Source organism: Leuresthes tenuis, unplaced genomic scaffold (genome assembly GCF_036924035.1).
Source record: "Leuresthes tenuis unplaced genomic scaffold, fLeuTen1.0.hap1 SCAF_19, whole genome shotgun sequence".
Lineage (NCBI taxonomy): Eukaryota > Metazoa > Chordata > Actinopteri > Atheriniformes > Atherinopsidae > Leuresthes > Leuresthes tenuis.
The window spans coordinates 21,262,222-21,288,915 of NW_027325373.1; the positions used below are offsets into that span (position 1 = coordinate 21,262,222).

Sequence of the window (26,694 nt, forward strand, 5' to 3'; positions counted from 1 at the left end):
CAATAAAATTTTTTATTGAGAACAAATGACGGTATCATTTTATTAATTTCTTACAGAAATTTATGGTGAAAAGGTAACCCAGCGCGGAGGTTTTATATTTTTATGGAAACTATGTTCATCTGCAGCCTCGTCTCGCTCACCATGTCCAGATCTTAAAAAATGTGGGGAGAGGGTTATCTTCTTCTTCGGTTTTACAGATGGTATTTTCTCCATTCCGCTCGGCTCTGTTTTGAGATGACGGTATTGTTCACGGGCTTGCGGATTATTCACAGAGGATAAAGGTATGTTCAGTTCATTCAGGACATTGAGAAAACTTGTCCAGCCTGTTGGTTGCATGGTTTGGGCTTTTCTTTTAAAAGGGAGCAGAAGGTTTTTAAGTAAATCAACCAAATGTGATCCTCTCACAACTTGCCCCTGATAAACAAATTCTCCTCTGGTGGTCCAGCCATTTCTCTCAGATAATTTCCTCAAGATGTATTCACCATTTCTGCGATCGCACTTTGGAAGGATTTTTAATACCTCACTCGCCGTTGCATCCAATTCTAGCTGATCGGGCTCGTGAACACAGTCCGTCTCACGGGAATCTGATTCAGGTATTGGATCATTAAGACTGTTTCGCTGAAGAGTCACAGTCATCCGTGGCTCCTCCATCTGACCTTGCTTGATTAGGGTGAGGTATCTTTGCAGCAGGGCGTTGTATTTCTTAATTTTTTCATAAGAGGTCATTCCTGACTCGTCGAGTATCGCTCTCATTTTAGAGAAATAAAAGGACACCTTTGCTCAAACTCATTTTGACAGGTGACCTCTGACCTCTTATCGATCAATCAAATTAATATGACAGGTGACCTTTGTTTGACATAGATTAGCCATCTGTTGAAGCGATCTAAGGAAGGAAGGGGGTGTTTATGGCTAGGGTTAAGAATGATTACAGCTAAAGTCAGGAGGTTGTGAGAAATATATTAGTTGAATGTTTAAATAAGAGAAAGGGTTAGGGTTAATAGAAAAGGTTAAGTTGTAGAAGCGGTCAGCATTTTAACAGCTTCAAAGACCGGTCCCTGTAAGGTAAAGATGGGAAAATAATTAGATGTGTGGGGTGGGGTATTGTTCGACCCCAGGGAGGATGGGTTGTTTATAGCAAATAGAGGTAGGTTTAAATTACATAAAAAAAAAAAAAGGTTTCCCTCTTAGTTTGCATACATGTTGTATATGGTATCATGGGCTAATCTACAGAGAATTCACTAATAGAACAGGTTGCCCATAAAGTTTACATCTAGTTCTCGCTCTGACTGATCAGCTCATACTATGAGAGTCAACTGCAGGGGGTCGCAAGAATGCATCATGCTGTGACACTGGGCTGTAGGGGCAAATGGCCCGGGGTCAATAAGAATGCAAAGTGTGGTAAACAGTATGTGTCCTTGTCTTAGTTCGCAAGTAAACAAATGAACATATATGATGTTCACTAGAATGCACCATGCTGTGTGGGAAAGAGACAACGTCTTACTTCACAAGTAAACAGAATCAATCTGTTACTAACCGTAGGGTGGATGTAAACTAAGTGTGAAGAGCAAATGGGTTGAAATTAGCACTTCAAGAAATTTTTAAAACACTCCCTTATTTCTATGGAGGGGGGTGTAAGACTATATAAAATGGTTCAGGCATTTACGTCAGGGGCTCAACCGACAGGATAGGAACCATGGACACAGGTACGCAAAAAGTCTCCTTAAAACTTTAAAAAAAACAAACAAAAAAAAAAACAACAACAAACAACTTTTTTAGGACGGAAAACAAGAGCTGACATCCATACACAGCCAACCGGCGGTTCTTTGGCACTCTTAGGAGTATTCAACGGTGAGTAAAAAAGATCTGATGATAAACATATGAATGCGTGTATAATTATATTACCACACCATGACAGAGTGTTAATTTCCAGAGTTGGACGCAGAGGATTTGGATGATTTCATATTGACGCAAGCCGATTATGGTAATGTTACTTTAACTTTAATAACCTTTAACAAGTGAAATGTTTCAATGAAATAACAACAGATGTAATTGTTTCCAGATTTACTAAACAGTGTGGAGCAAGGCCGAAAAAAGAAGAACCCAGCCGTGTTCGAAGGTGAATTGACTTTAAACGCACCGGGAGGGGGAAACGGACTTTCCCTGAATAAATCCCGGCTACGACGAAGACTGCTCCCTGTACAGCACAATCAGTTTTCAACTGAGTGTCCGAGTGTTAGTACAGAGGACGGACGGCAGGAAACATCTGTTCTACACACACCACCGGCTATATCTTACACCCCACGAGAAACCCAGCGACCCGAGTCGCCTGTGAGCGGCTACCATACCGATACGGCTGCGGCTGAAGGGGCACGGGCTGTCGGTTTACTAGGCTGCATAACGGCGCAGCTATTAGAGGCGCCAAGCGTTGCTCGCGGGGAGGAAGGACCCCTCGCTAAACAGCCTGATCAGCGGGGTAAGTTTTAAAAAAAAACTCATCACTCATTGTTTTTGTTTTCTCACGTGAGCGCGTAAGCGTCATACGTCATCAACACGGATGTGACGCATAGGGAGAGAGTGAAGGGTGAGAGGGGTTAAAAGAGCGCAGCGTTTTTTTTCAGTAGAACTCATGTCTGGTGCCTGTAAAACAAGCCAGTTGATATATTATTACTGCTCTGTCCACTTATCCGTGCTGCATTCAACGGGAGCATTACATGGTAACATCTATGCAAATTTCACATAGTGTATACTTAAGCAAGGTTTTTTTTTTAAATTTATTTATCTATTTTATGCTATTAAACTGTGTTTAAATTTGACAGAATCTGATGTTATAGTTCCCGTGAGGTCCGTGGTGAAGAAACGGCGGTGCAATAGAGTGCGCAACAGACTGTCGCTTGTCGAAGGGCTAATGAAAGGTACAACCTATTGTTATTATTATCATTATTATTATTATTGTTATTATTCTTCTTCTTATTATTATTATTATTTTAAATTATTATTAATTTTTTTTTTGTAATTTCTTTAATTTTTTTTAATTTTAATTTTAATTTTTAATTTTTAATTTTTAATTTTTAATTTTTAATTTTTTAATTTTTAATTTTTAATTTTTAATTTTTAATTTTTAATTTTTAATTTTTAATTTTTAATTCTTAATTGTTAATTCTTAATTTTTAATTCTTAATTTTTAATTCTTAATTTTTAATTTAATTTAATTTTTTTTAAATTCACAATCACTGAACCAGGTATATTCAAAATACTTTTATGGTTATTTCTCCTTCATCCACAGAGGCCGATCTGTCAATAGAACGGATAAATCTTCCAAGACGACCCGACCCTCGTCTGTGGAGGAAAAGAAACGCTACCATCCGACGTGAAAGATCAAGAGCTCGGGCATTCATGAGAAGTAGCGAGATTCTTATACAGAGAATTAACCGTGACTTGAACGTGATTTCGAAGTAAAGTAAATGTGTGTATATATATATAAGTAGATATCTTAACCCCTCTTAGCCATTCTCAATTCTGTGTAAAGATGGATAATCAAGCAGGCAGAGCTGTGCCGGCTGTAATATCCGAGGCTGTGGGAAATTTGGAAAACATACCCATACCGGTTCATGTGTGGGATTACTTTACACCACTGGAGTATGCGCTCCTTAATGTCGATTATCAGTCATCTCCTATGAATATTGAAGAAGATGAAAATTATGAAATTGATGTGTTACACGAATTAGAATCATCAGTCCTGAATTTAAACGGGCCTCCGCCACCCGCCCTGAGTTTACAAAATGAGTCATCAAATCCAGATCCTTGTGTCACATCACTAGAGACAGCCTCAGCGATTAGTGCTTCTCAAACTTCAGCATCAGACACAGTCTCACCAAATCTTAATTCTTTACCTTCTCCAGCTGCAGCAGAACAAACTCGGCAGCATGGTAGGGGGTTGAATCAGGAGAACGTAGCCGTCCCTGAATTAGAATCATCAGTAGTGAATTTAAACGGGCCTCCGCCACCCGCCCTGAGTTTGCAAAATGAGTCATCAAATCCAGCTCCTTGTGTCACATCACTAGAGACAGCCTCAGCGATTAGTGCTTCTCAAACTTCAGCATCAGACACAGTCTCACCAAATCTTAATTCTTTACCTTCTCCAGCTGCAGCAGAACAAACTCTGCAGCATGGTAGGGGGTTGAATCAGGAGAACGTAGCCGTCCCTGAAACGAGTCAGAGATCTACACCTCCACCGATTGAGCGTGAACGTTACAATTGTCTTGAAATAAGACGTCCCGTCACAATACCGCGTCCGTGCCCTGATAGAATGCCCAACATCGCTGAGTTCACTTCAGTTGTTATGAGCAATCTTATTGAAGTGGCAGAAACAGCGCGATCACACGCCAGATGTAATGATGTCGTCCAGCTAGAATTAGTAGGTGAGAGTATTTCTCAACACATTACCGTTTCTGTCACAAATGAGTCTGATGTAATCCTGAAAGCCTTTCTGGACTTTTTAGACGAGTTAACTCAATCGAACGCAGAGATTGCCTCTGATACTAACATGGAGTTAGTCCTCCAGGTAGTAAGAAACCCTACAGGGGGCGCCAAACGGAAGGCTTCAAAAACCTTAGAATGCGAATTAATCCATAAGAAAAAACGTCACTTGTACATTACAGATAACTGTGACAATCAGCTCTGTTTCGCCATCAGTCTCGCGCACGTCTCCGGTTCTAAATTTACCGATAGTCAGGCTTCGGCCCAGGCGAGAGAGTGGCAGCGTCAGGCAGGGCTGACTGATCAGACGCCTGTGTCTTTCGGTGATGTTGGAAAATTCGAAAAAATCCTGTTCTGTTTCACAGAACCAAGGGTGATCGAGCTCTGTGTAAATTTGAGACTGATTTCAGAGATCGATCAAGCCCTCTCTTTCTGTTATTACTCCAAAACCATTACTATGGAATAAAAAACCTCAAAGGATTTTTAGGGTCGAGGTACATTTGCGAGCACTGCTACACCAGTTACAATGAGCCACACTCACACTACTGTCCTGGTTACTGTCCTGTGTGTTGCGACTCGTCATGTACAAATCAAGAGCTCAGTCCTGTATTTTGTGGCGATTGCAACAGAAGCTGTCGTAACTCGTCGTGCTTCAACAGACACAAAGAACCTCGTGAGAGACCCCAAGCCAGAATGCAAGTGAGTCATTGTGATCTGATTAAAAGGTGTCCGACGTGTAAGAGATTTTATCGCGTTGCGATGACTAAGGTAAAAACCCCCCACGTGTGTGAAGGTTTAAAATGTAAAATCTGTGGTGAGAAACTGACCCTCGGTTCTACACCAACTCTCGGTGGACATCAGTGTTACATTCAGCCTACCAGCACCGACGAACGGCTTGACGAAAAACTGATCTTTTATGATTTTGAATCCTTAGTCGGTCAGAACGATGTGCATGTCCCCTTTCTGGTCTGTGCAAAAACGCTGAAAGGTGTCGAGTGATCTGCCTACGGGTTGGATTGTGTCAAGAAATTCCTCCTCCGTTTCAGGAGACCACGCTACCGTGGATACACGTTTATTGCTCACAACGGACGAGGTTATGATAGTTATCTAATCCTTAACGTCATGGTGCAACTAGGTATGAAGCCCTCTCTCATCACACAGGGGAGTAAAATTCTCTGTTTTACAGACTGTGATTATGGTTTGAGATTCATCGATAGTCTGTCCTTCCTGGCTATGAAACTGAGTATGATGCCGAAAGCGTTAGGTTTCAGTGATCATACCAAAGGTTTCTTTCCCCACAGATTCTCTTCAGAGCAGAATTTGAAATATGTGGGGCCTTTTCCTTCACCGAGTTACTACTCTGTAGAACTCATGAGCCCCAGTGAGCAGGGAGAGTTCTACAGATGGTACGATGGAGTTTGTAAAGGCACCTTTAACTTTCGTGAACAGAGCATGCTTTACTGCAAAAATGATGTAGATATACTGTTCAAGGGGTGTGTCAAATTCCGCGAGCAATTCTTTAACGAGACGCGCGTGGACCCCCTGAAATGCATCACGATCGCGTCGGCCTGTATGAAGGTTTTTACCGCCAACTTTCTGCAGCCTAAAACCCTGGCCATACCTTCACCCGTTGATTACAGTCAGCAGAGTAAGACCTTCTCAAACGCATCCATCCAGTGGCTGGAGTGGTTAGCGTTTAGCAGAGGGATTGAGATTAGCCATGCGTTAAACACAGGGGAAAAAGGAATCGGTCCTTATCACGTAGATGGGTATGCGGAAATTGACGGTGTGAGGGTAGCTTTTGAGTTTTACGGCTGTTTCTTTCACGGCTGCCCCATCTGCTATCAGCCTCAAGACACATGTCCGCTGAGGAAGGAGCCGTTTGAAAAGTTCTATGCAGAGACCCATGAGAGAGAGAGAGAGCTTCAGTCAGTGTACGGTCTTCGTCTGCATATCATGTGGGAGCACGAGTGGACTGAGATGAAAAAGTCCCATCCGGAGGTGATTGAATTTCTCAAGAGCTTTAACGCCCCTGAACCTCTCTCTCCAAGACAGGCACTGTACGGTGGTCGGACCTGCGCACTCAGGTTGACGTACAGTGCGGGGGTAGATGAAACTGTGCACTACGCTGACTTTACATCTCTTTACCCCTATGTAAATTGCAGCTTTCCTTACCCTCTCGGCCATCCCAGAATCATCTGCAAAGATTTTGATGACCCTGACAGCTACTTTGGTTTCATAAGAGCTGTTGTTTATCCTCCGCGTGGGCTGTTTTTCCCAGTTTTACCTTACAAGTCATCTCACGGAAAACTTGTATTCACTCTCTGTCGCACCTGTGCTGAAATGAATAACCAGGCAGGTGCGTGCAGCCACAGCGATGAGGAGAGAGCACTAACAGGTGTGTGGGTGAGTGTGGAGTTTAGCAAGGCATTAAAGCTTGGTTATCGTCTTGCTAAAATCACTGAGGTGTGGCACTTTGACAGGACCAGTAGCTCAATCTTTGTAGACTACATACACACATTTCTTAAGGGTAAACAAGAGGCTTCAGGATATCCCGCAGACGCAATTGATGAGGAGAGTAAGCAGAGGTACGTCAGAGATTACAAACTCCATCAAGGTATTCAGTTGGATACCAGCAAAATAGAGGTGAACCCTGCTAAAAGACAGGTGGCTAAACTGTGTCTGAACAGTTTCTGGGGGAAATTTGCGCAGAGGAGCGACCTCCATCAGACCACCATCGTCACAGACCCGAATGAATTTTTTAATTTCATGTTCTCGGGTAAATACAAGATAGCCTACTTCCACTTTCTAAACCCTGACATGTGCATGTTGCAGTGGACTTACAACAAACGGTGCATCGCTCCACCCAACAAGGTAAACAATGTATTCATTGCAGCATTTACCACCGCATATGCACGTTTAAAACTGTACAGCTGTCTGGAAGTAATGCAGGACAAAATTCTCTACATAGACACAAACAGTCTGATCTATGTGGTGAAAAAAGGTGAGACTCCTCTGAAACTGGGAAACTATCTGGGGGATTTGACCGACGAGCTGGGAGGTGACACAATTCAGGAATTTGTTGCAGCAGGACCCAAGAGTTACGCCTACCAGACCAGAAATCAGAAAAAAGTATCGATGCGCGTTAAAGGCATCACTCAGACGCATGAATGCAGCGAGAAGGTCAACTTTGACAGCGTCAAAGAGTTAGTGGAGGGATACTTGGCTGACTCCAGAGAAACGGTGATCGAGACCCCTCAGCGTACCATCAGAAGAGAGAAAAAGGGGTTTCTGTTAAAAAATGTGACATTCCAGAAAAAGTTCCGGGTGGTGTATGACAAGAGACGCCTTTTTCCTGACGGTACAACTCTGCCTTTCGGTTATTAAGGTATTAAGGTGGTTAAGAGGGGGAAAAAATAAATAAATAAATAAAAATGCCGCAATTTTCTGATATGAAGGAGATTGATTTTGACCCCAGACTAAAGACTCCTTTTTCATGTCTGATTGTGGGGCCCAGCGGATGTGGAAAATAATTTTTTGTTAAAAGTGTTTTTAAAAAGTGTAACCATGTGATGGATGTTGTACCGGATAATATTGTTTGGATTTATACCTCTTTCCAACCACTGTATGCTGAACTGCAGCGGTTGAATAAAAACATCAAATTTGTGGAAGGATTGCCTCATTCTTTTGAAGATGAAAATCTGTTCCCTCCTGATTGTAAGCACTTGGTTATTCTGGACGATGTCATTTTTCAGGCTTCAGACCATCCTGGTAAAAATGGTGGTAAAAATTTTCACACAGTACAGACATCACAGAAATATGAGTGTCATGATGTTGACTCAAAATGTATTTCATCAAGGGAAATACAGTCGCACCATCAGCCTGAACAGTAACTACCTGGTGCTGTTTAAGAATCCCAGAGATAGATTGCAGGTGAATATACTAGCCCGTCAAATCTTCCCCTCAGAGAAAGCTATTTTTCTGGAGAGCTTTGAGGACGCCACCAGAGAGCCGCACGGGTATTTAATCGTCGACCTGACCCACTCATGCCCAGAACAATACAGACTGAGAACGGGTTTACTTCCTAGTCAGTGACCAGTTGTCTATGTTCCGAAAGCATAGTAATTTATCATGTCAGCCCGTATAAAAAGGAATGCTCCGTTACTCCGAGCTCTGTACCACGCCACACCTCAGAAACGTAAGGACATTCTCGGCCATTGTTCACCCGACTTTCTTAAAGCTTTGTGTGAGATTGCTCTGAATATTTTAAAGGGTAACATTAAGCTATCCCCTCCCCAGTATCGGAGTTTGAAAAAGCAAAAGAAAGTTATCAGACTGCTGGCTGATAAGAGAACCGGTTTAAAACGTAAGCAGCTGGCTCTCAAAAGTCAAGGAGGAGGGTTTATTCTCCCCATCCTAACGGCTCTTGCACCCGTAATTGGGGATCTAGTGGCCGGAATCGTTAGAAGATAAGATGTCGCTCAGGACGGCACAAAAGATGTTTCTCATCTCACCTCATCAGTTCAAACACTTGAGTCAGTCAGAGACTTCTATCAGACATACGGCGGAGGATGATTTGGATAGTAAAATGAGAGTGATACTCGACGAGTCAGGAATGACCTCTTATGAAAAAATTAAGAAATACGACGCCCTGCTGCAAAGATACCTCACCCTAATCAAGCATGGTCAGATGGAGGAGCCGCGGATGACTGTGACTCTTCAGCGAAACAGTCTTAATGATCCAATACCTGAATCAGATTCCCGTGAGACGGATCGTGTTCACGAGCCCGATCAGCTAGAATTGGATGCAACGGCGAGTGAGGTATTAAAAATCCTTCCAAAGCGCGATCGCAGAAATGGTGAATACATCTTGAGGAAATTATCTGAGAGAAATGGCTGGACCACCAGAGGAGAATTTGTTTATCAGGGGCAGGTTGTGAGAGGATCACATTTGGTTGATTTACTTAAAAACCTTCTGCTCCCTTTTAAAAGAAAAGCCCAAACCATGCAACCAGCAGGCTGGACAAGTTTTCTCAATGTTCTGAATGAACTGAACATACCTTTATCCTCTGTGAATAATCCGCAAGCCCGTGAACAATATCGTCGTCTCAAAACAGAGTCGAGCGGAATAGAGAAAATACCATCTGTAAAACCGAAGAAGAAGATAACCCTCTCCCCACATTTTTTAAGATCTGGACATAATGAGCGAGACGAGGCTGCAGATGAACATAGTCTGCATAAAAAGATAAAACCTCCGCGCTGGGTTACCTTTTCACCATAAAATTTCTGTAAGAAATGAATAAAATGATACCGTCATTTGTTCTCAATAAAAAATTTTTATTGATTCCAATTTTCAGAGTCTACAGAGTCATCACTTTCATGCATTCACAATTTATAGCACTCTTTGAACATCTGTAAAGAACAGGCTCCGTGATGAAATGAGGTAGCACTGTGCTTTCTGATGCATCTCTGATATTTTTTCACAAAGTTAGATACCATCACATCATTTTTAAGAACATCGTCACTGTAGGAGGATAATAGTTGTTGCAGAGACATTCCGCACGCCCGGTGGCAGAGGTAATAAACGCACTGCTGACCGCACACGGTGGACAAGGTGTTCTGAAGTTGGCGATTATGGTACGTTATCTTCAGGGATCGGTCTTTCAGAAATGACACAATGTCTGAGGGGTAGTGAGAAAAATCTGGCGGTAGCCCGTAAGAGTCGAAAAAGGTGGCTTGACCGTTCTCCTCCAGAGTCAGAGCTAGCCAATGCTCCCCAGGCATGTGAGAAGGATGTGTGTTCACAATGAAGTAAGCCGGCTTTGTAAACGTTTGTGTGAGCAAGGGGAGTTGGTCACTAGCCCACACGCCACAAAATAGGTCACCCAGTAGATGGTGCAACAGGCTCTCCAGTTGGTGGTTATTCATGCTTACTCTTTTAATAATAGTCCACCAGCACCTGTCATCTTGAGTTGATCTCCAAAATGGAATCGTAACATGCGTAGACAATGAGGGTTGAGGTGTGAGGTAGCGGAACTCTAAACCTCGCCTCCAGTCTTAAATTCCCATTAGAAACAGGTGACAAGGCGTCGCTATCCTCACCAGGATTGAGATTAAAGATAAACAGCGAGTAACCGTTGTTAAATTCTTCACGTGTGATACTCAGAGGGAGATCTTTTAAATGACGACCTGTCGCTGTGAACAAATTGTAAAATTCCCGGACTGAAATGCCTTGGTTGAACTGAGGCTGGAACGCCTTGGCGGGAACTTGTTTACCATCCTGACAAAGAGCTAGATACTCTATATCCATATGTTTAAAGTTGAAGGGTGACAAGTCCCTTCTTCCCGTGAATGCCTCGTGGTGCACCATACCTAAAACAATATATTTAGGCATCGCTCCCAAAAAGAGATTCTCCTGATTGCATATCCTCGAATTTTCAGGGATGGAGTATGTTTTTACATTCACTCGTGACAGTGGGTAGAGAGCGTTTCCTCTCATTAAGGCCGATATGTGGCCTAAACGAACAGCGGGGGAGACGGAAACTTTTTTGATAAAAAGAGAGGCTCCTAATATCATTAATCGGTAAGTCGAGTCTCTGGTTCCCATGAGATAGAAGGCCTCACTGGCTCTGGTTAGTTTAACTCTCATATCCACAGAGTTCAGCAGGAGCCTTTCGCAGAAAAAGATATCCCCATGGAGGGGGCCCAATAGGTGTACTTCTCTGGAATTAGCTGTACAGAGAGCCCTCTGGTTTAGCCCTCTGTTTGGCCCATTATTGGTTACTATAGAGTCTATGGCGCCGGCTGTGTCTTTACAATAAAGACCAGCGCTGAACTGACTCTTTAACGTGTCTTCAGAAAAGTTTAGCAGAGTCTCGATCATAGCTCTATATGGGTGGGTGGCACTAGACTGTGAAATTAATCTATCACCCAGAGTAACATCGCATTGACTGAATAGTGTATTGAGAGGATAATTGATGAGACCCACAGGTGCGTCGTTCGCCAAGTTTGTGCCGTCTGCATTGGTGATCTTCACGCGTAGATGTAACAAGGTATCGTTGAGATCCAGATACTTTTCACCATCTCCCGGTATAAAAAACTCAATCGGACCATTCTCAGTAATAGCGGATAGAGGCATAATTTCCGTGTAGATCTTATCCTCGATAGAAAGCTGGGTCATAGGGACTGAAAATAAGTCCAGTTCTGCCAGGGTGCACTCAGGGGATTTGTGATGCAAAAGAGCCATGTTTCACTCTCTTTCTCTCTCTATTTATGATTCAGTGGAATATATCCCTGCTCCGTGCAGACTTCCTCCCTTTAGGCTTGATCCTTCCAACTGACTTCTTTCTTTTGAGCGGCCTCACTATTTGTGACCTCCTCACACGTTCACCCGGCGGCCGCTTTCTTGGTCTTCGTGACAGAACCATGATACCCGATCCTTCTTGTCCTCCCGTCTCTGCAGGACCAGAGATCCTTCTCATGGTTTTGCCTATGACATCTGAGGCAATGTTTGTAGCTGCTGTTTTCAGATGAGGCTTAGCTATAGCAAAACCTTTTTTAACAAGGGGGGCTATGAAGCGAAATAATTTTGAAAATATAGAACCTATTCCACGACCGTACATTACAGGTGCTCCATAAAAACCAGGCAGGGTACCTCCGACCTGGTTCTGGTAATAGTTTACGAAGCGGTGAGGATCATCCCTCATGTTTATCTGAACCATGTTGCTTCGTTTTGTCGTCCTCCTCCTGACACAGACACAGACACTGAGGTGACCTCTGACTGAACGTTTGTTTGATAGTGACTAATGAGTCTGTGATCAACCCGTTTTTATATATATATATTACCTCTTACTCTCTCTGTGATATTAGAGTGAATGACCATCATTTCATTACGCGTTGTGATATCACGGGTCGGAAGTGTAGTCTCACAACGGTTTTCCCATAAGTAAAATTTACCGGAGTGTTTTGATCCGTTTTAATCTCTATGTGGATGTTTTCAATATGCCTCTTTGCTACAGGTAGATAGTTGACCGGGTTAAAAGTATGCGTAATTATATCGCCAAACTTACCCTCTACTCTAGCTGTTCGCAAGAGTGGGGCATAAGCATCGCCGACTATCTGAGGAGCAACCACATCGCTGTAACAGTAAAGCTGGTAGAAACCTGCTTTTAAATCCATCGGGTAAGGGGCACTCCTTTTATCAAACACGATCCATTTGCCAGGCTCCACACCTAGCATGTAGCTCAGTGGTGGATAAAAACGCAGGTGGTACTGGCCACCTGCCTGATACACGAGTCTATTTTCCACCGTGTTCACGACTAAATAAATATCAGAACCTATTTTTCTAAGGTGACCCTCAATCTCGGCTTTGAGCTGATTCAAATCCTTGAAATGTCCCCATCCTATATTGTGGCGGTAGAAATTTTCCAGCCCCGCTTTCCTCCATTCAAAAAAAGCCTGGTCCTTGGGGGCGTTATGCCATGTGTACGGATAAGAAATCTCCGTCAAGGCAACCTGCCACGAACCTTCCAAATCGATATGCTGGGCTAAATACACGCGGAAACTGGAACTGGTATTATTCTTAAAGACGTTGAGACTAGCGTTGGAGGGCAGGGTGATATAAAACCCCTCATCCTCTACCGTTCGGTTCATGGTGTAATGTAGCGGGCTAGGAGTAGCGATGGCCCCCTTTATACCTTGTGAAGGTCACTGGCTCTGACCCAGCTGTTGAATTTCTCAGGCCAGTTTTTCCAACGGACAAAAACCTGTTTTACACCCCTGATGTTGCGTCGTTTTAATATCTTCTCCACTTGATACATCTTGTCTTTATTCAGTTTAACTTTTTGAATCTCCTCCGCGTAAAATGAACCTTCAATAGCTTCTCCATCAAAATCTTTGAGTTTGTACACAGGGGGAGATCGTGCAAGCTGCTCGGTCACTGTAAACACTTCATCTGTAAAACTTTGTTCATATTTCTTGTCAAACACGCCTCGCAGTTTAGATATTCTTACAAGATCTCCTTTTTTAAACTTTATCCTTGAGTCCTTGCAGCGTCGATCGCGTGCAGAGCCGTACAGGTTCTGAAAAACTTTAAAGGTGTTTTCTAGAGTCACCTCTACAGGCTTCATTTTGATGCTCGTGTGGTAACTGTGGTTGTAACTTTCCACGAGATCCTGCAGGACGTCGAGGTATCGACGTGTGTTATTAGCAGTAAAATATCTCCACATCCTGGTTTTTAACGTGCGGTTAAACCTCTCAATCACAGATGCCTTTACCTCGCTCGGAGTAGCAAAATGCACAACTCTGTGGTTCTCTAATAATGCCTTAAATTTTTTGTTAAAAAATTCTTTCCCCGCATCAGTTTGAAGTTTTTTAGGGGTCTCGCTTTCTCTAAAAACAGATTCAAAAGCCTTTACGACCTCTGCGGCTGTTTTTCTCTTCATAGTGCGAACGTAAGCCTTTTTTGAAAACACGTCAATGACGGTTAATAGATAATTATACCCGTCATTGTACTCAACCAAGGCCTGCATGTCGCAGAGATCTGCTTGGAATTGTTTTAAGGGGCTGGTGACAAAAACTCTGTTTCTCAGAAAATGTATTCTTGCAGGTTTATGTAGAGTATATGCATCTTGCTCTGATAAGAAGTCTTGTACTTTTTCGCACGCGACTTTCTTACCCGTTTCGTCCTGTACAGCTTTACGCAACCTCTCTACTCCCCCAAAACTACCAGGGTGGATAGGATCGTAGAAAACCTTTTTCATTAACCTCGTTTCAGCCATCTCACCTTATACAAACTCTGGCTTGTAATGACAGAAAACACAAAACGCAAGTATATTTCAACCTTTTATTTTTTCTCTAATGTGTAATAATACACACGCACACACACATACAAATGATCACAAAAAGCAGGAATGCTAGTAATATAGGATTTAAGAAAAGTTAAATGTTATAAAAACATCACACGAATACAATATTAGTCTAAACACATCCGGCTGATGGAAAGAAGGATTGTAACACCCCTCTTTTAACCCTCCCAGAACTTTGTCATGGTTTGAAGCTGCTGCAATTTCTTTACATCTTCTCCAATCAACTGCTCGTACATATCGTGTATAGAAGTGTTGATTTGTTTCACCAGAGTTAGTTCGTACAAGTAAGCTTCTGCCACAGCCCTGACTCTGGCATCATCTTCACAAATGTTACGCGCAGTTAGAAGATGTTGAATGGAAGCAACGAATCGTTGATTATAAAGTCTCCGCATCAGAGTGTAGTAATGGTCATGAAAAAAGTCATCCTCGAGGACATCCTTGCACTGATGTTGGCATAAACTAGGGTGATCGACACTACACCCGTAGCATGATTCAATCATAAATTTTTTGATGGTCTCGTTCAAGAGGTGTATCACTGCAGTTTTCACAACTTTGATGAAACCTGAGGGGACCCATCCATCAAACTCGTCCTCACCCTCTCCTCCGGCATCCTGAGTGTGTGCAGGGGACCCCTGGCCTGGTGGAAGCTGAGAGTCCTCCATTTCGTTAGATTTAGCATCCTCCGTTGTTACGGCCACGGTGGATCCTATCGGGTAGAGCGTTAAGCAGCGGTCATCAGGCGCCGAATTTGAGAACTCGATCTCGAGAGAAGAGGAGGAGTTGGAGGAGAAGAAAGACTCTGGTGAAGGAGGGTGATACGGCTCCAGGTAGTATCTGTCGCTGTCTGGTGATCCAAACTGCGGTGATGTGGATGTTGCCGAAGGACTCCCTGTATGCATCAATAGCGACGGAGAAGCATTCTCCAGATCGCGGTCAGCGATCTCCTCGCACAATGTCTTCTGGACGCTAGTTCTCATCCTGTTCCTCGTGTTGATCGGTGTATGACCTGTGCTGGAGTGTGTCCTTATAAACCTGAAGGGGGTGTGGTTATTGAGGTTGAGGAGGAGGGTTCTCAGCGGAGGGAGGTCTACACAGCCAGGGTTTTCTTGACTGCTAGAATCTCACCCCAGTTCTGGCAACTGCGGAACAGCGTGGAAACTCGATCCGCTATATCATTCATCTTCTCCACCCAGGCTGCATGAGGTATTGCTAACAGCGTCCTAAACACACCACAGTCAGAGTTATATCACTCAAGAACAAAAAGATCCCCCTCTTCATTCTCATTAGATTTCCGGTGGCTTGCACGGAAGAACCAACGGCCTGTAACGCCTGTTTTCGATTGCCACACAGCAGTGAAAACCATCCTTGTTTTGGCCAGCTCAGCATCATCCAGAGGATTCCTCAGTCTCGGACTCTCCAGTCTCGGCCGTTTGGCTGCAGACGTTGCCGGGATTTCTTCGGGTTCTTCTTTCACTGTTAACACCTCCTCAGCCGAGCCCATGCCTCCTTCTCTATGACGCGGTATCGCTAGTTTCAACACTCCCCAGTCGTTGGAAGTTAGCATACCCACAGTGGTCAGAGGTCCCGGCTTCTCACCACCCTCGTCAAGCTGATACAGACAGAGGTCACCTGTTTCATACATGAACACATAGCCCCATCTTCCCCGCAGTCCATAAGGCTCCAGTGACCATTCCTCCCGTAGAGACACGGGCGGCGGTTGCTGCGTTCTGCACAGAAACACCATCCTTTTCTTGGGAGCATTTGGTACCAAGGGCTGATCTTCAATTATCGTTACCGGAGTCTCACAAATGAGAGACCGCAGAGCACACGTCCTCTCCGGGGCCTGCGTAGATTTATCCTCTACACTCACTCTGCTTCTTGTCCTCGGCATCTTGAATCAGCTATCTTTCACCCCAAAGTCGTTCTCTACACACTGACTGTCTCAGGGTTTTTATCCTTTACTCGAAACCCCTCCCCTGTCCACCCATTGGCCCTCAAACCTGGGGTCGAACAATACCCCACCCCACACATCTAATTATTTTCCCATCTTTACCTTACAGGGACCGGTCTTTGAAGCTGTTAAAATGCTGACCGCTTCTACAACTTAACCTTTTCTATTAACCCTAACCCTTTCTCTTATTTAAACATTCAACTAATATATTTCTCACAACCTCCTGACTTTAGCTGTAATCATTCTTAACCCTAGCCATAAACACCCCCTTCCTTCCTTAGATCGCTTCAACAGATGGCTAATCTATGTCAAACGAAGGTCACACGTCAAAATAGCTTGATCGATCGATAAGAGGTCAAAAGTTATATCCCCAGATGTCAGCAAACGGATGTCAAACAAAGGTCACCTGTCATATTAATTTGATTGATCGATAAGAGGTCAGAGGTCACCTGTCAAAATGAGTTTGAGTAAAGGTGTCCTTTTATTTCTCTCATTTTATTATCCAAATCATCCTCCGCCGTCTGTCTGATAGAAGTCTCTGACTGACTCAAGTGTTTGAACTGATGAGGTGAGATGAGAAACATCTTTTGTGCCGTCCTGAGCGACATGGTTCTTATCTTCTAACGATTCCGCCCACTAGATCCCCAATTACGGGTGTAAGAGCTGTTAGGATGGGGAGAATAAACCCACCTCCTTGACTTTTGAGAGCCAGCTGCTTACGTTTTAAACCGGTTCTCTTATCAGCCAGCAGTCTGATAACTTTCTTTTGCTTTTTCAAACTCCGATACTGGGGAGGGGATAGCTTAATGTTACCCTTTAAAATATTCAGAGCAATCTCACACAAAGCTTTAAGAAAGTCGGGTGAACAATGGCCGAGAATTTCCTTACGTTTCTGAGGTGTGGCGTGGTACAGAGTACAGAGTAACGGAGCATTCCTTTTTATACGGGCTGACATGATAAATTACTATGCTTTCGGAACATAGACAACTGGCCACTGACTAGGAAGTAAACCCGTTCTCAGTCTGTATTGTTCTGGGCATGAGTGGGTCAGTATATTCACCTGCAATCTGTCTCTGGGATTCTTAAACAGCACCAGGTAGTTACTGTTCAGGCTGATGGTGCGACTGTATTTCCCTTGATGAAATACATTTTGAGTCAGCATCATGACACTCATATATCTGTGATGTCTGTACTGTGTGAAAATTTTTACCACTTCAGGATGGTCTGAAGCCTGAAAAATGACATCGTCCAGAATAACCAAGTGCTTACGATCAGGAGGGAACAGATTTTCATCTTCAAAAGAATGAGGCAATCCTTCCACAAATTTGATGCTTTTATTCAGCCGCTGCAGTTCAGCGTACAATGGTTGGAAAGAGGTATAAATCCAAACAATATTATCAGGTACATCATCCATCACATGGTTACACTTTTTTAAAACACTTTTAACAAAAAACGATTTCCCACATCCGCTGGGCCCCACAATCAAACATGAAAAAGGAGTCTTTAGTCTGGGGTCAAAATCAATCTCCTTCATATCAGAAAATTGCGAAATTTTTTTTTTCCCTCTTAATCACCTTAATACCTTAATAACCGAAAGGCAGAGTTGCACCGTCAGGAAAAAGGCATACACCATTGTCATACACCACCCGGAACTTTTTCAGGAATGTCACATTTTTTAACAGAAACCCCTATTTATCTCTTCTGATGGTACGCTGAGGGGTCTCGATCACTGTTTCTCTGGAGTCAGCCAAGTATCCCTCCACTAACTCTTTGACGTTGTCAGAGTTGACCTTCTCGCTGCATTTATGCGTCTGAGTGATGCCTTTAACGCGCATCGATACTTTTTTCTGATTTCTGGTCTGGTAGGCGTAACTCTTGGGTCCTGCTGCACCAAATTCCTGAATTGTGTCACCCCCCCAGCTCATCGGTCAAATCCCCCAGATAGTTTCCCAGTTTCAGAGGAGTCTCACCTTTTTTCACCACATAGATCAGACTGTTTGTGTCTATGTAGAGAATTTTGTCCGGCATTACTTCCAGACAGCTGTACAGCTTTAAACGTGCATATGCGGTGGTAAATGCTGCAATGAATACATTGTTTACCTTGTTCGGAGGAGCGATGCATCGTTTGTTGTAAGTCCACTGCACCATGCACATGTCAGGGTTTAGAAAGTGGAAGTAGGCTATCTTGTATTTACCCGAGAACATGAAATTAAAAAATTCATTCGGGTCTGTGATGATGGTGGTCTGATGGAGGTCGTTCCTCTGCGCAAATTTCCCCCAGAAACTGTTCAGACACAGTTTAGCCACCTGTCTTTTAGCAGGGTTCACCTCTATTTTGCTGGTATCCAGCTGAATACCTTGATGGAGTTTGTAATCTCTGACGTACCTCAACTTACTCTCCTCATCAAGTGCATCTGCGGGATATCCTGAAGCCTCTTGTTTACCCTTAAGAAATGTGTGTATGTAGTCTACAAAGATTGAGCTACTGGTCCTGTCAAAGTGCCACACCTCAGTGATTTTAGCAAGACGATAACCAAGCTTTAACGCCTTGCTAAACTCCATACTCACCCACACACCTGTTAGTGCTCTCTCCTCATCGCTGTGGTTGCACGCACCTGCCTGGTTATTCATTTCAGCACAGGTGCGACAGAGAGTGAATACAAGTTTTCCGTGAGATGACTTGTAAGGTAAAACTGGGAAAAACAGCCCACGCGGAGGATAAACAACAGCTCTTATGAAACCAAAGTAGCTGTCAGGGTCATCAAAATCTTTGCAAATAATTCTGGGATGGCCGAGAGGGTAAGGAAAGCTGCAATTTGCATAGGGGTAAAGAGATGTAAAGTCAGCGTTGTGCACAGTTTCATCTACCCCCGCACTGTACCTCAACCTGAGTGCGCAGGTCTGACCACCGTACAGTGCTTGTCTGGGAGAGAGAGGTTCAGGGGCGTTAAAGCTCTTGAGAAATTCAATCACCTCCGGATGGGACTTTTTCATCTCGTCCACTCACAGAATAAGGTCCAATTTTCCAGTGGAGGCATGAAGAAAGCAGTCTTGAGTACCATAACATACAATTAATGCATTAAAACTGACCCGGACAAGAATATTTTGAGATTTCACAGAAAAAAAGTTAAAAAATGTATTATCATAAAACTGAACAAGAGAGCAAAACAACACAGAAGATGGTGACTGAGAACAGAGCGCCATTGCTCTTTTTTAGTCTTATCACTAAATTGTGATGTCATCACTGATGATGACATCACAATTGATGTCACCTCTGATGTTGTTTGACATCACAATTGATGTCACCTCTGATGTTGTTTGACATCACAAATGTTATATAGGCCAGAAATTTTCACTCCTTTTTCACAGTTCGTCATGAGTTTATCTGAAGAAACACGTCCAGTTTTCGAAGCAAATTTGAAAATCACAGTGAACGGTTTTCACTTCGCCTAAAAAAAACCACTTAAATACTATCTTAAATAGTAATTTTGACAAACTCTTAAAAACAACGCTTAAATAGTAATTTCGACAAGCTCTTAAAAACAACAAGCAAAATGAGTCAAACCAAGATATCATCTGCTCCACTTCAGTGGTGTGACATGGTAGACGACGATTTACCTGAGGATTTCTACACATATACCATTATTTTTGGCGATAATGAAAGTTATGAGGAACCCACCAACAAGTCAGAAAATGACCTGTTGGAAAAAGAACAATGCCAGGCCTCTGAGGATTCCCCGTCTCCTCAAACAGTAAATGACGAAGAGGAAAAAGAACCATCCCAGGTCTCTGCTGCGGCTGTGACTCCTCATTCCGAGGACGTCCAGCTTGAGCAGGATCATCCCCAGGCCTCCAAAGTTCGTTACGTCACCTGGAAGTTTCCAATTTCACAAACCGACAAACAAGCCCAGGCCTCCAACAAATATAACATTACTTTTGGCAGTAACGAAAGTTATAAGGAACCCACCAACAGGCGAGAAATTTTAACATTAGGCCTAGAAAATGACCTGTTTGAAAAAGAAAAATCCCAGGCTTCCTACAAATATAACATTACTTTTGGCAGTAACGAAAGTTTGGAGGAACCCACCAACAGATCAGAAACTTTAACATCAAGCTCAGAAAATGAGCTGTTGGAAAAGGACCAATCCCAGGTCTCTGCTGCGGCTGTGACTCCTCTTTCCAAGGACGTCCAGCTTGTGCAGGATCATCCCCAGGCCTCCAAAGTTCATCGTGTCACCTGGAAGTTTCCAATTTCACAAAATGAGGAGATTCCCTCTAATGCCTCTGCTGCCGACGAAGATTATGGATCAGAGAAATTACAGGAATCTTACCAACATAATAAGGACAAGATCAACTATTTATACCATCGGATGGATATTGTCAGGACTAAGCTGCTGAAAAAGAATTTCTTTCTAACACGAGAAAAAGACAGAAGAGTCGCAGCAGAGAATAGCTGCTCCATTTCTGAGAAAAAACTGAAGGACCTGGAAAACAGTTTGACATGTGAGCGTCATCTCCATGAAAAGTGTGAGCAGGAGCTCAAGGAATGCAATGAAGTCATTGCAGAATTTTGTGAAACACTGAATCCACCAGTATCTGAAACTGAATATCAGTCAGTTGTGAAAGAAGTAGAGAGCTTGAAAGAACAACTCAAAGAAAAGACTGCCTCCAATATTGATCTTGCCTCCAAACTAAAGGCACAGGAGGAGGCAACAAAGACACAGGAAACGAAGGTGGCAGAACTTATGAAGGCTGAATTTCTATCCGTAATCATCAATCCAGAAGAGAAAACTGAGCTGTACATCCTCCCAGAACTCCATTTAGATCAGATACGTCTTCCACCAAAGAACATAATTGTGGAAGAGCTGGCTTCACAAGTGAAGTATTGAATCTAGAAGTGGAGGGAGTCAACAAAAAAGAACCACAAGGGATCTCTGAGCCACTAAAAGAGAACGTTACATCAAAGAAGCGTTGGCGCAAGAACAAAAAGACGCCAGAAACCATTGTAAAGAACCAGCCTGAAGTCATCCAGGAACCTCAAGACACAGAGGACATTTCATCACCGATCCATATCCAGGAACCAGAGAAGATTTCCGAACCTGTGGAAGAAAAAGAAATAGAAAGGGCTTCTGAAGACTCACAGGAAGTGATTCCATCAGATTTGGCTCATCAGGCTGGAGTGCCAATACCAGACGTGGTCCCAGAACTGGAGAGTTACATCAAAATGGAATTGGTCTCACAACCAAAAGATGTCTCAGAGCCACCAAAAGAGAGAGTTTCTTCTAAAAAGCGTCGGCGCAAAAACAAAAAGACGGTAGAGACCATTATAAAGAACGACCAGCCTGAAGTCATCCAGGAACCTCAAGACACGGAGGACATTTCATCCCAGATCGTTGTCCAGGAACCACTTCCAGAAAACAATCAAGAAAGAACTTTCATTGTCATCGAAATGGAACCAACCTCTAAACATTCAGAGGACTCTCCAACATCAAACCCCTTACATGCCACAGAAGACATGTCTCTTTAACTTGCAGTACCAGAACAAGCAGTCGACAAGTTTAACCCCTCAGAAGAAAGACCAGAGCTGCCTTCAATGTGGAGGTGCTACAAAAAATATATGACGCCAAAACATCGGCAACAATACAAAGACAAAAACATCAAGAGAGAAAGTAGCAGCAGCGTTTAGTATTCGCACATAAGACTAGTCAACCAATGAAATCTCTATACATCCTGTTACAGTAACATCAATAAAAATACTTAAAATGTATATATCTTTTTACGGCTCTATCTTTTCATCCTGAACAACTGCACTGACTGAAAGTATCAGTGCATTGTTCTCACAGCTGTTAAGAGCATTATTGTGACATTCAAATAAGAATATGAATATGTTCCTACACAAATGATTACTACGTTGATTTATGTGTTTCGATAAAATAAAACATTGTAAAAATAAAAAATAACTAAATTACGCACGTTTGGATTCTTTTATCAAAATAAGAAACAGTTTTACTTGTCAATTAAAAGATCATTTTCTTCAAAAGTTATTCTTCCAAGGACAAATAAGGTATTTCTTATATTGTTGAGGGTTTGATATCACCTTTTAATGTACATATTTATGCACTGTGCTTACATAGCATTGGTACACTCCTTTTTGAAAGGAACAAGCATTGTCCCCACAGTGTGAAGAGTTAGAACACTACATGCTTACAGGAGGAGTCAAAACAGGTCAAAACATTTGAACCATGAATAGATTTTACTGGTGTTAAAAGATGAGTTTCACTGTTTAGTGTCACGACAGCTGGAATGTACATCAGCATATGAATTAGTGTCTAACAGGAGGACTCCACTCTGGACGCAGCAGAGGACATCTTGAGAAAGTGGAGCCAAAGAGAATAAAACCACCAGGCTGCTTAAAGCTGCTTGATCTGACTGCTCAGGTGTTTTTTGTGTGTTTGACCCGTCAATTGATGCAAAAAGTTTAATAAACTTTTAGTAAATGGTTCCTCGTGTTCTTTAGGCTCATCAGAGCCATGTTTCCTCTTGCCTGCGGAAGGATTAAAGATCTTGGACTTTCTACATAAAAACAGTGGAACAAAGAGTAGATTTTATTTAACAATCTGACAACATCATTTACAACAAAAAGTACTCTTCAACAGAACAGAACAATTCAGGAAACACTGATCAGCATCAACACCCGAACTCATTCAGCAGTGTGATGAAAACAGAAAAATACTGAAACTTCTCTGTTTAAAGGAGAAACTTTCAGCTGTGGGGCAAGATTTCCCTGCAGGCTCCTGATTTTCTCTTTGTTCGCTCAGTCAGTTGTTTTCTGTCCTCACTTTAGTCAACACAGTCCGACAGTAAAAAGCTCATTCTCTCTCTCTCTATCTAGTGTTTACATCACTGTGTCGACAGCACAGTTACACATGTATGCTGTTCAGTCAACGTTGAGTTTTTATGCTGTTTCACATGTTCTGCTTTGAACATAAAATCTGACATCGTGGAGCTTTTATCATTAGCATCAAATATTTACAGGAATGTTGTTGGACATAAAAAGACATTTTTCATTTTGAACAGATTTCAATAAATTCAAATTGTTAGAATGTTTTTGTCAGACAGGAAAAACTGGATCACACTCCTCAGCCTCCCTGGTAAGGTCTATTCGGGGGTACTGGAGAGGAGGAACCACATTTTCACAGTTTTCGGTGTAATGGTTTGTTATAAAAGAAGAGTCCACAAAGCCTGAGTAGCAGACCTGTGGTTCATCTTGACTTGGGGCATTTCAGGAGAAACTGTCTTGCAATTATAACCCCAGGGAGCCTCCCGCAGAATGAATCTGGTTTTAATTGTTGTTAAAACTGGTAAACTTTCTTTCACTTTAATGTATATATATATCAAGTCTCATGGTATACTAATAACCATTTGAATGATAGAGGATCAGTGTAAATAACTAAAATGATTTAATTTAAAATCACTCCTCCGCATGTGACCCATCCAGGTTGGTACCTGTTAAACACACACATGCACAGGGTCACACACTCATGGAGACAGATGCCATACACTGGAGCGGTGGGGCAGCCAATTACAGCGCCTGGGGGGCATGGGGGGTACGGAGTCTTCCTCAAGGGCCGTGGAGGTGGAGGTTGACTACCACTCCTCCAGTTGTCAGTCCACCAATTTTTTTTTTTGAGCGGCGAGAATGGGAATGAAAGGTTATTGGAGAACTCTAACCACAGAGCCTGATAGCTTGTGGGTACAGTGGGACACGTTACCCCGGCGGCTTTCGATTTACTACCAAACATACAACTGGTTGCTGTCGATAGAAAAAATGTCCTATTTGGTTGTAAAAAAACAGGGACACTGTCCGTAGAAAGAGAATGTGATGAGTTATTTTAAAAAAAAGAAATAAATACTTTCAAATAGAGATATGGGAAAACTGTCTTCTGAAGAAATGGCAGCTGTATGTCTAAGTTAGCAACACTCGAATGGTAAATGCTCTCGTCCCTGGGTGGGCTCGAACCACCAACCTTTCGTTTAACAGTTGAACGTGCTGGCCGATTGCGCCACAGAGACGTTTCACGTATGACTCCCTCACGTGCAGCTTTTTCAGCTCAGTTCCGATTTCAGCAGCTCCCAGTCAGGTTTAGAATACAGTTCAAAGTTCTTGTTCCCACATTCAGAGCCTTGCGTATTCAGGCCCCTTCATATGTCAAAGATCTGCTGCAGCCCCATCATAACAACAGGACTCTGAGGTCCTCTGATCAGGTTTGTTGGTTGTTCGTCCATCCAGTCTGAGAACTAAAGGAGACCGTGATTCAGAGGTTGTTGCAACTAAACTTTGGAACTCTCTTCCATTAGATTTAAGATGTGTGAGAAAAGTGGACATTTTTAAAAAGCTTCTTAAAACACATCTATTTAACCTTGTTTTCTGAAAATTGTTGGATACTGTATAGCATGATTTATCCTTATTTAATATTGCAATGTGCTTCAGTTATTATCTTTTTATTCTTTTATTATTATTGTCAAGCACTTTTTGAAATTTGTTCTTGAAAAGTACCATTTAAATAAAATTTACTCGCCAACTTAAAACTCAACCCAGATTCAGATCTCAGAGTTCATGTGAGACGCTACTCAGAACAAAACTGTCTGAAGACGTTTTCTTTTATTATGATTTTCACACAAAACAAAAGCACAACCAAAAACAAAACAGATAAAATGTGATGAGTAATTTTAAAAAGAAATAAATACTTTCAAATGCAATCTTCATTGACTTTATATTACCTTCACTGGTTTCTGTCCATTTGGATGTTAAAATCACCAACAATAATTACACAGTCAAAATCAACACAGATCATAGACAGCAGTTCCTAATGGAAGCATGTAAAAAGTAAAAATAATCGGTCCAAGCACAGAACCCTGAGGAACTCCATGACTTACACTAATGTGTGAGGAAGATTCTTCATTTACAAGAACAAACTGGAATCTATCAGATAAATATGACTTAAACCAGCCAAATGCAGTTCCTTTAATCCCAATAACACGTTCAAGTCTCTGAAACAGAATGCTGCGATCTATCGTATCAAATGCAGCACTGAGATCCAACAGAACAAGTACAGAAACAAGTCCGCTATCAGAGGCTAAGAGGAGATCATTGGTAACTTTCACCAGTGCTGTTTCTGTGCTGTGATGCACTCTGAATCCTGACAAAGTTGAACTGCAACTATTTTTTAAAGAACTTTAGACAAAGGGAGATTGGATATAGGTCGATAATTAGCCAATATACACTGCTCAAAAAAAATTAAACACTTTGAAAACAGATCTCAGTGGAAAAATAAATAAAAATCATACTGCATATCCATGCAATGTGTGAAGGATCAAAGGACCAAAATTGGTGGAAATGAGCAACGCACAGACTTGAATTCAAAAGACACCCCTATGATGTGAAAAGGGCCATTGTAGCAACTCAAAATGATACCAAGTGGCCCCCACATGATTGCATGCATGCATGCATTACAACATTGGGTTATGCTCCTAATCGATCAACAGACGGTGCCCTGAAGGGAGATGTCCCCAAATCTGGAAAAGAGCATCACTGAACTTGTGGACAGTCAGATGCAACTCAAATGTGTCAGTTTAACCAAGACATGTCCTAGAGGTTTTCTGTTGGATTTAGGTCATGTAAGTGTGGGGCCCAATTCAATGGTATAAATTTTTCCAAGAATTGTCTGCATACTCTGGCCACAAGGGCATGCTCTTGGAAGAACGCAGGACCCACTGGACCAGTACATGGTCTGACAACAGGGCCAAGGAGTTTAACCAGATACCCATGGACAGCTGTTGTTCAGCATGTAGGTCTGTGTAGAGACGGTCAGACGGACGGACGGAATTGACGGCTTTGCTTTGCGGTAAGACATATTGCATCACTTCCTGTTGCTTTGTGTGTGCACTGTGACAGTTCTCGCTCTTCTTGAACTACTAATAATCACCTTATTTCTCCCTATAATTTACACATCTTGCATAGTTAACTCTATCCCATACTTGTTATATTCTAACGCTCACTCTTACAGATCTTTAGTTTTTATTTTTCACTTTTTAGCGGTGTGTCTGGTTCTCTAGCTTAGCATGGCTACCAGTTCTCTTCCTCTATCTCCTGCTTTCACCTGCTCCGTGTGTCAGATGTTTAGTTACTCCTCTGCCTCCTTTAGTGGTAATGGTACATGTAACAAATGTAGTCTTTTTGTAGTTTTGGAGGCAAGGTTATCTGAATTGGAAGCTCGGCTCTGCACTGTTGAAAACCACCCGATAGCGAGCCAGGCCCCTTTAGTCAGTGCGGAGCCACCTAGCGTAGCTAGCTCTGTTAGTCGTCCCCGAGCAGATCCCGAGCAGCCGGGACTTAAGAGT

The 26,694-nt window shown here is 42.6% G+C and overlaps 1 protein-coding gene and 1 long non-coding RNA gene across 2 annotated transcripts in view; one reads left to right on the top strand and one right to left on the bottom strand.

The window, feature by feature from the left end:
- The window catches only part of LOC140276975 (uncharacterized), a 137,808-nt gene that overhangs the window by 61,210 nt on the left and 49,904 nt on the right, over positions 1–26,694 (top strand). The window lies entirely within an intron of this gene.
- Positions 24,378–26,694, bottom strand: part of ddx56 (DEAD (Asp-Glu-Ala-Asp) box helicase 56) — a 212,546-nt gene continuing 210,229 nt past the window's right edge. Inside the window, exon 15 of the mRNA XM_072371841.1 lies at positions 24,378–24,389. The gene's annotated coding sequence lies outside the window, so the exon portion shown is untranslated. The remainder of the gene's footprint in view (positions 24,390–26,694) is intronic.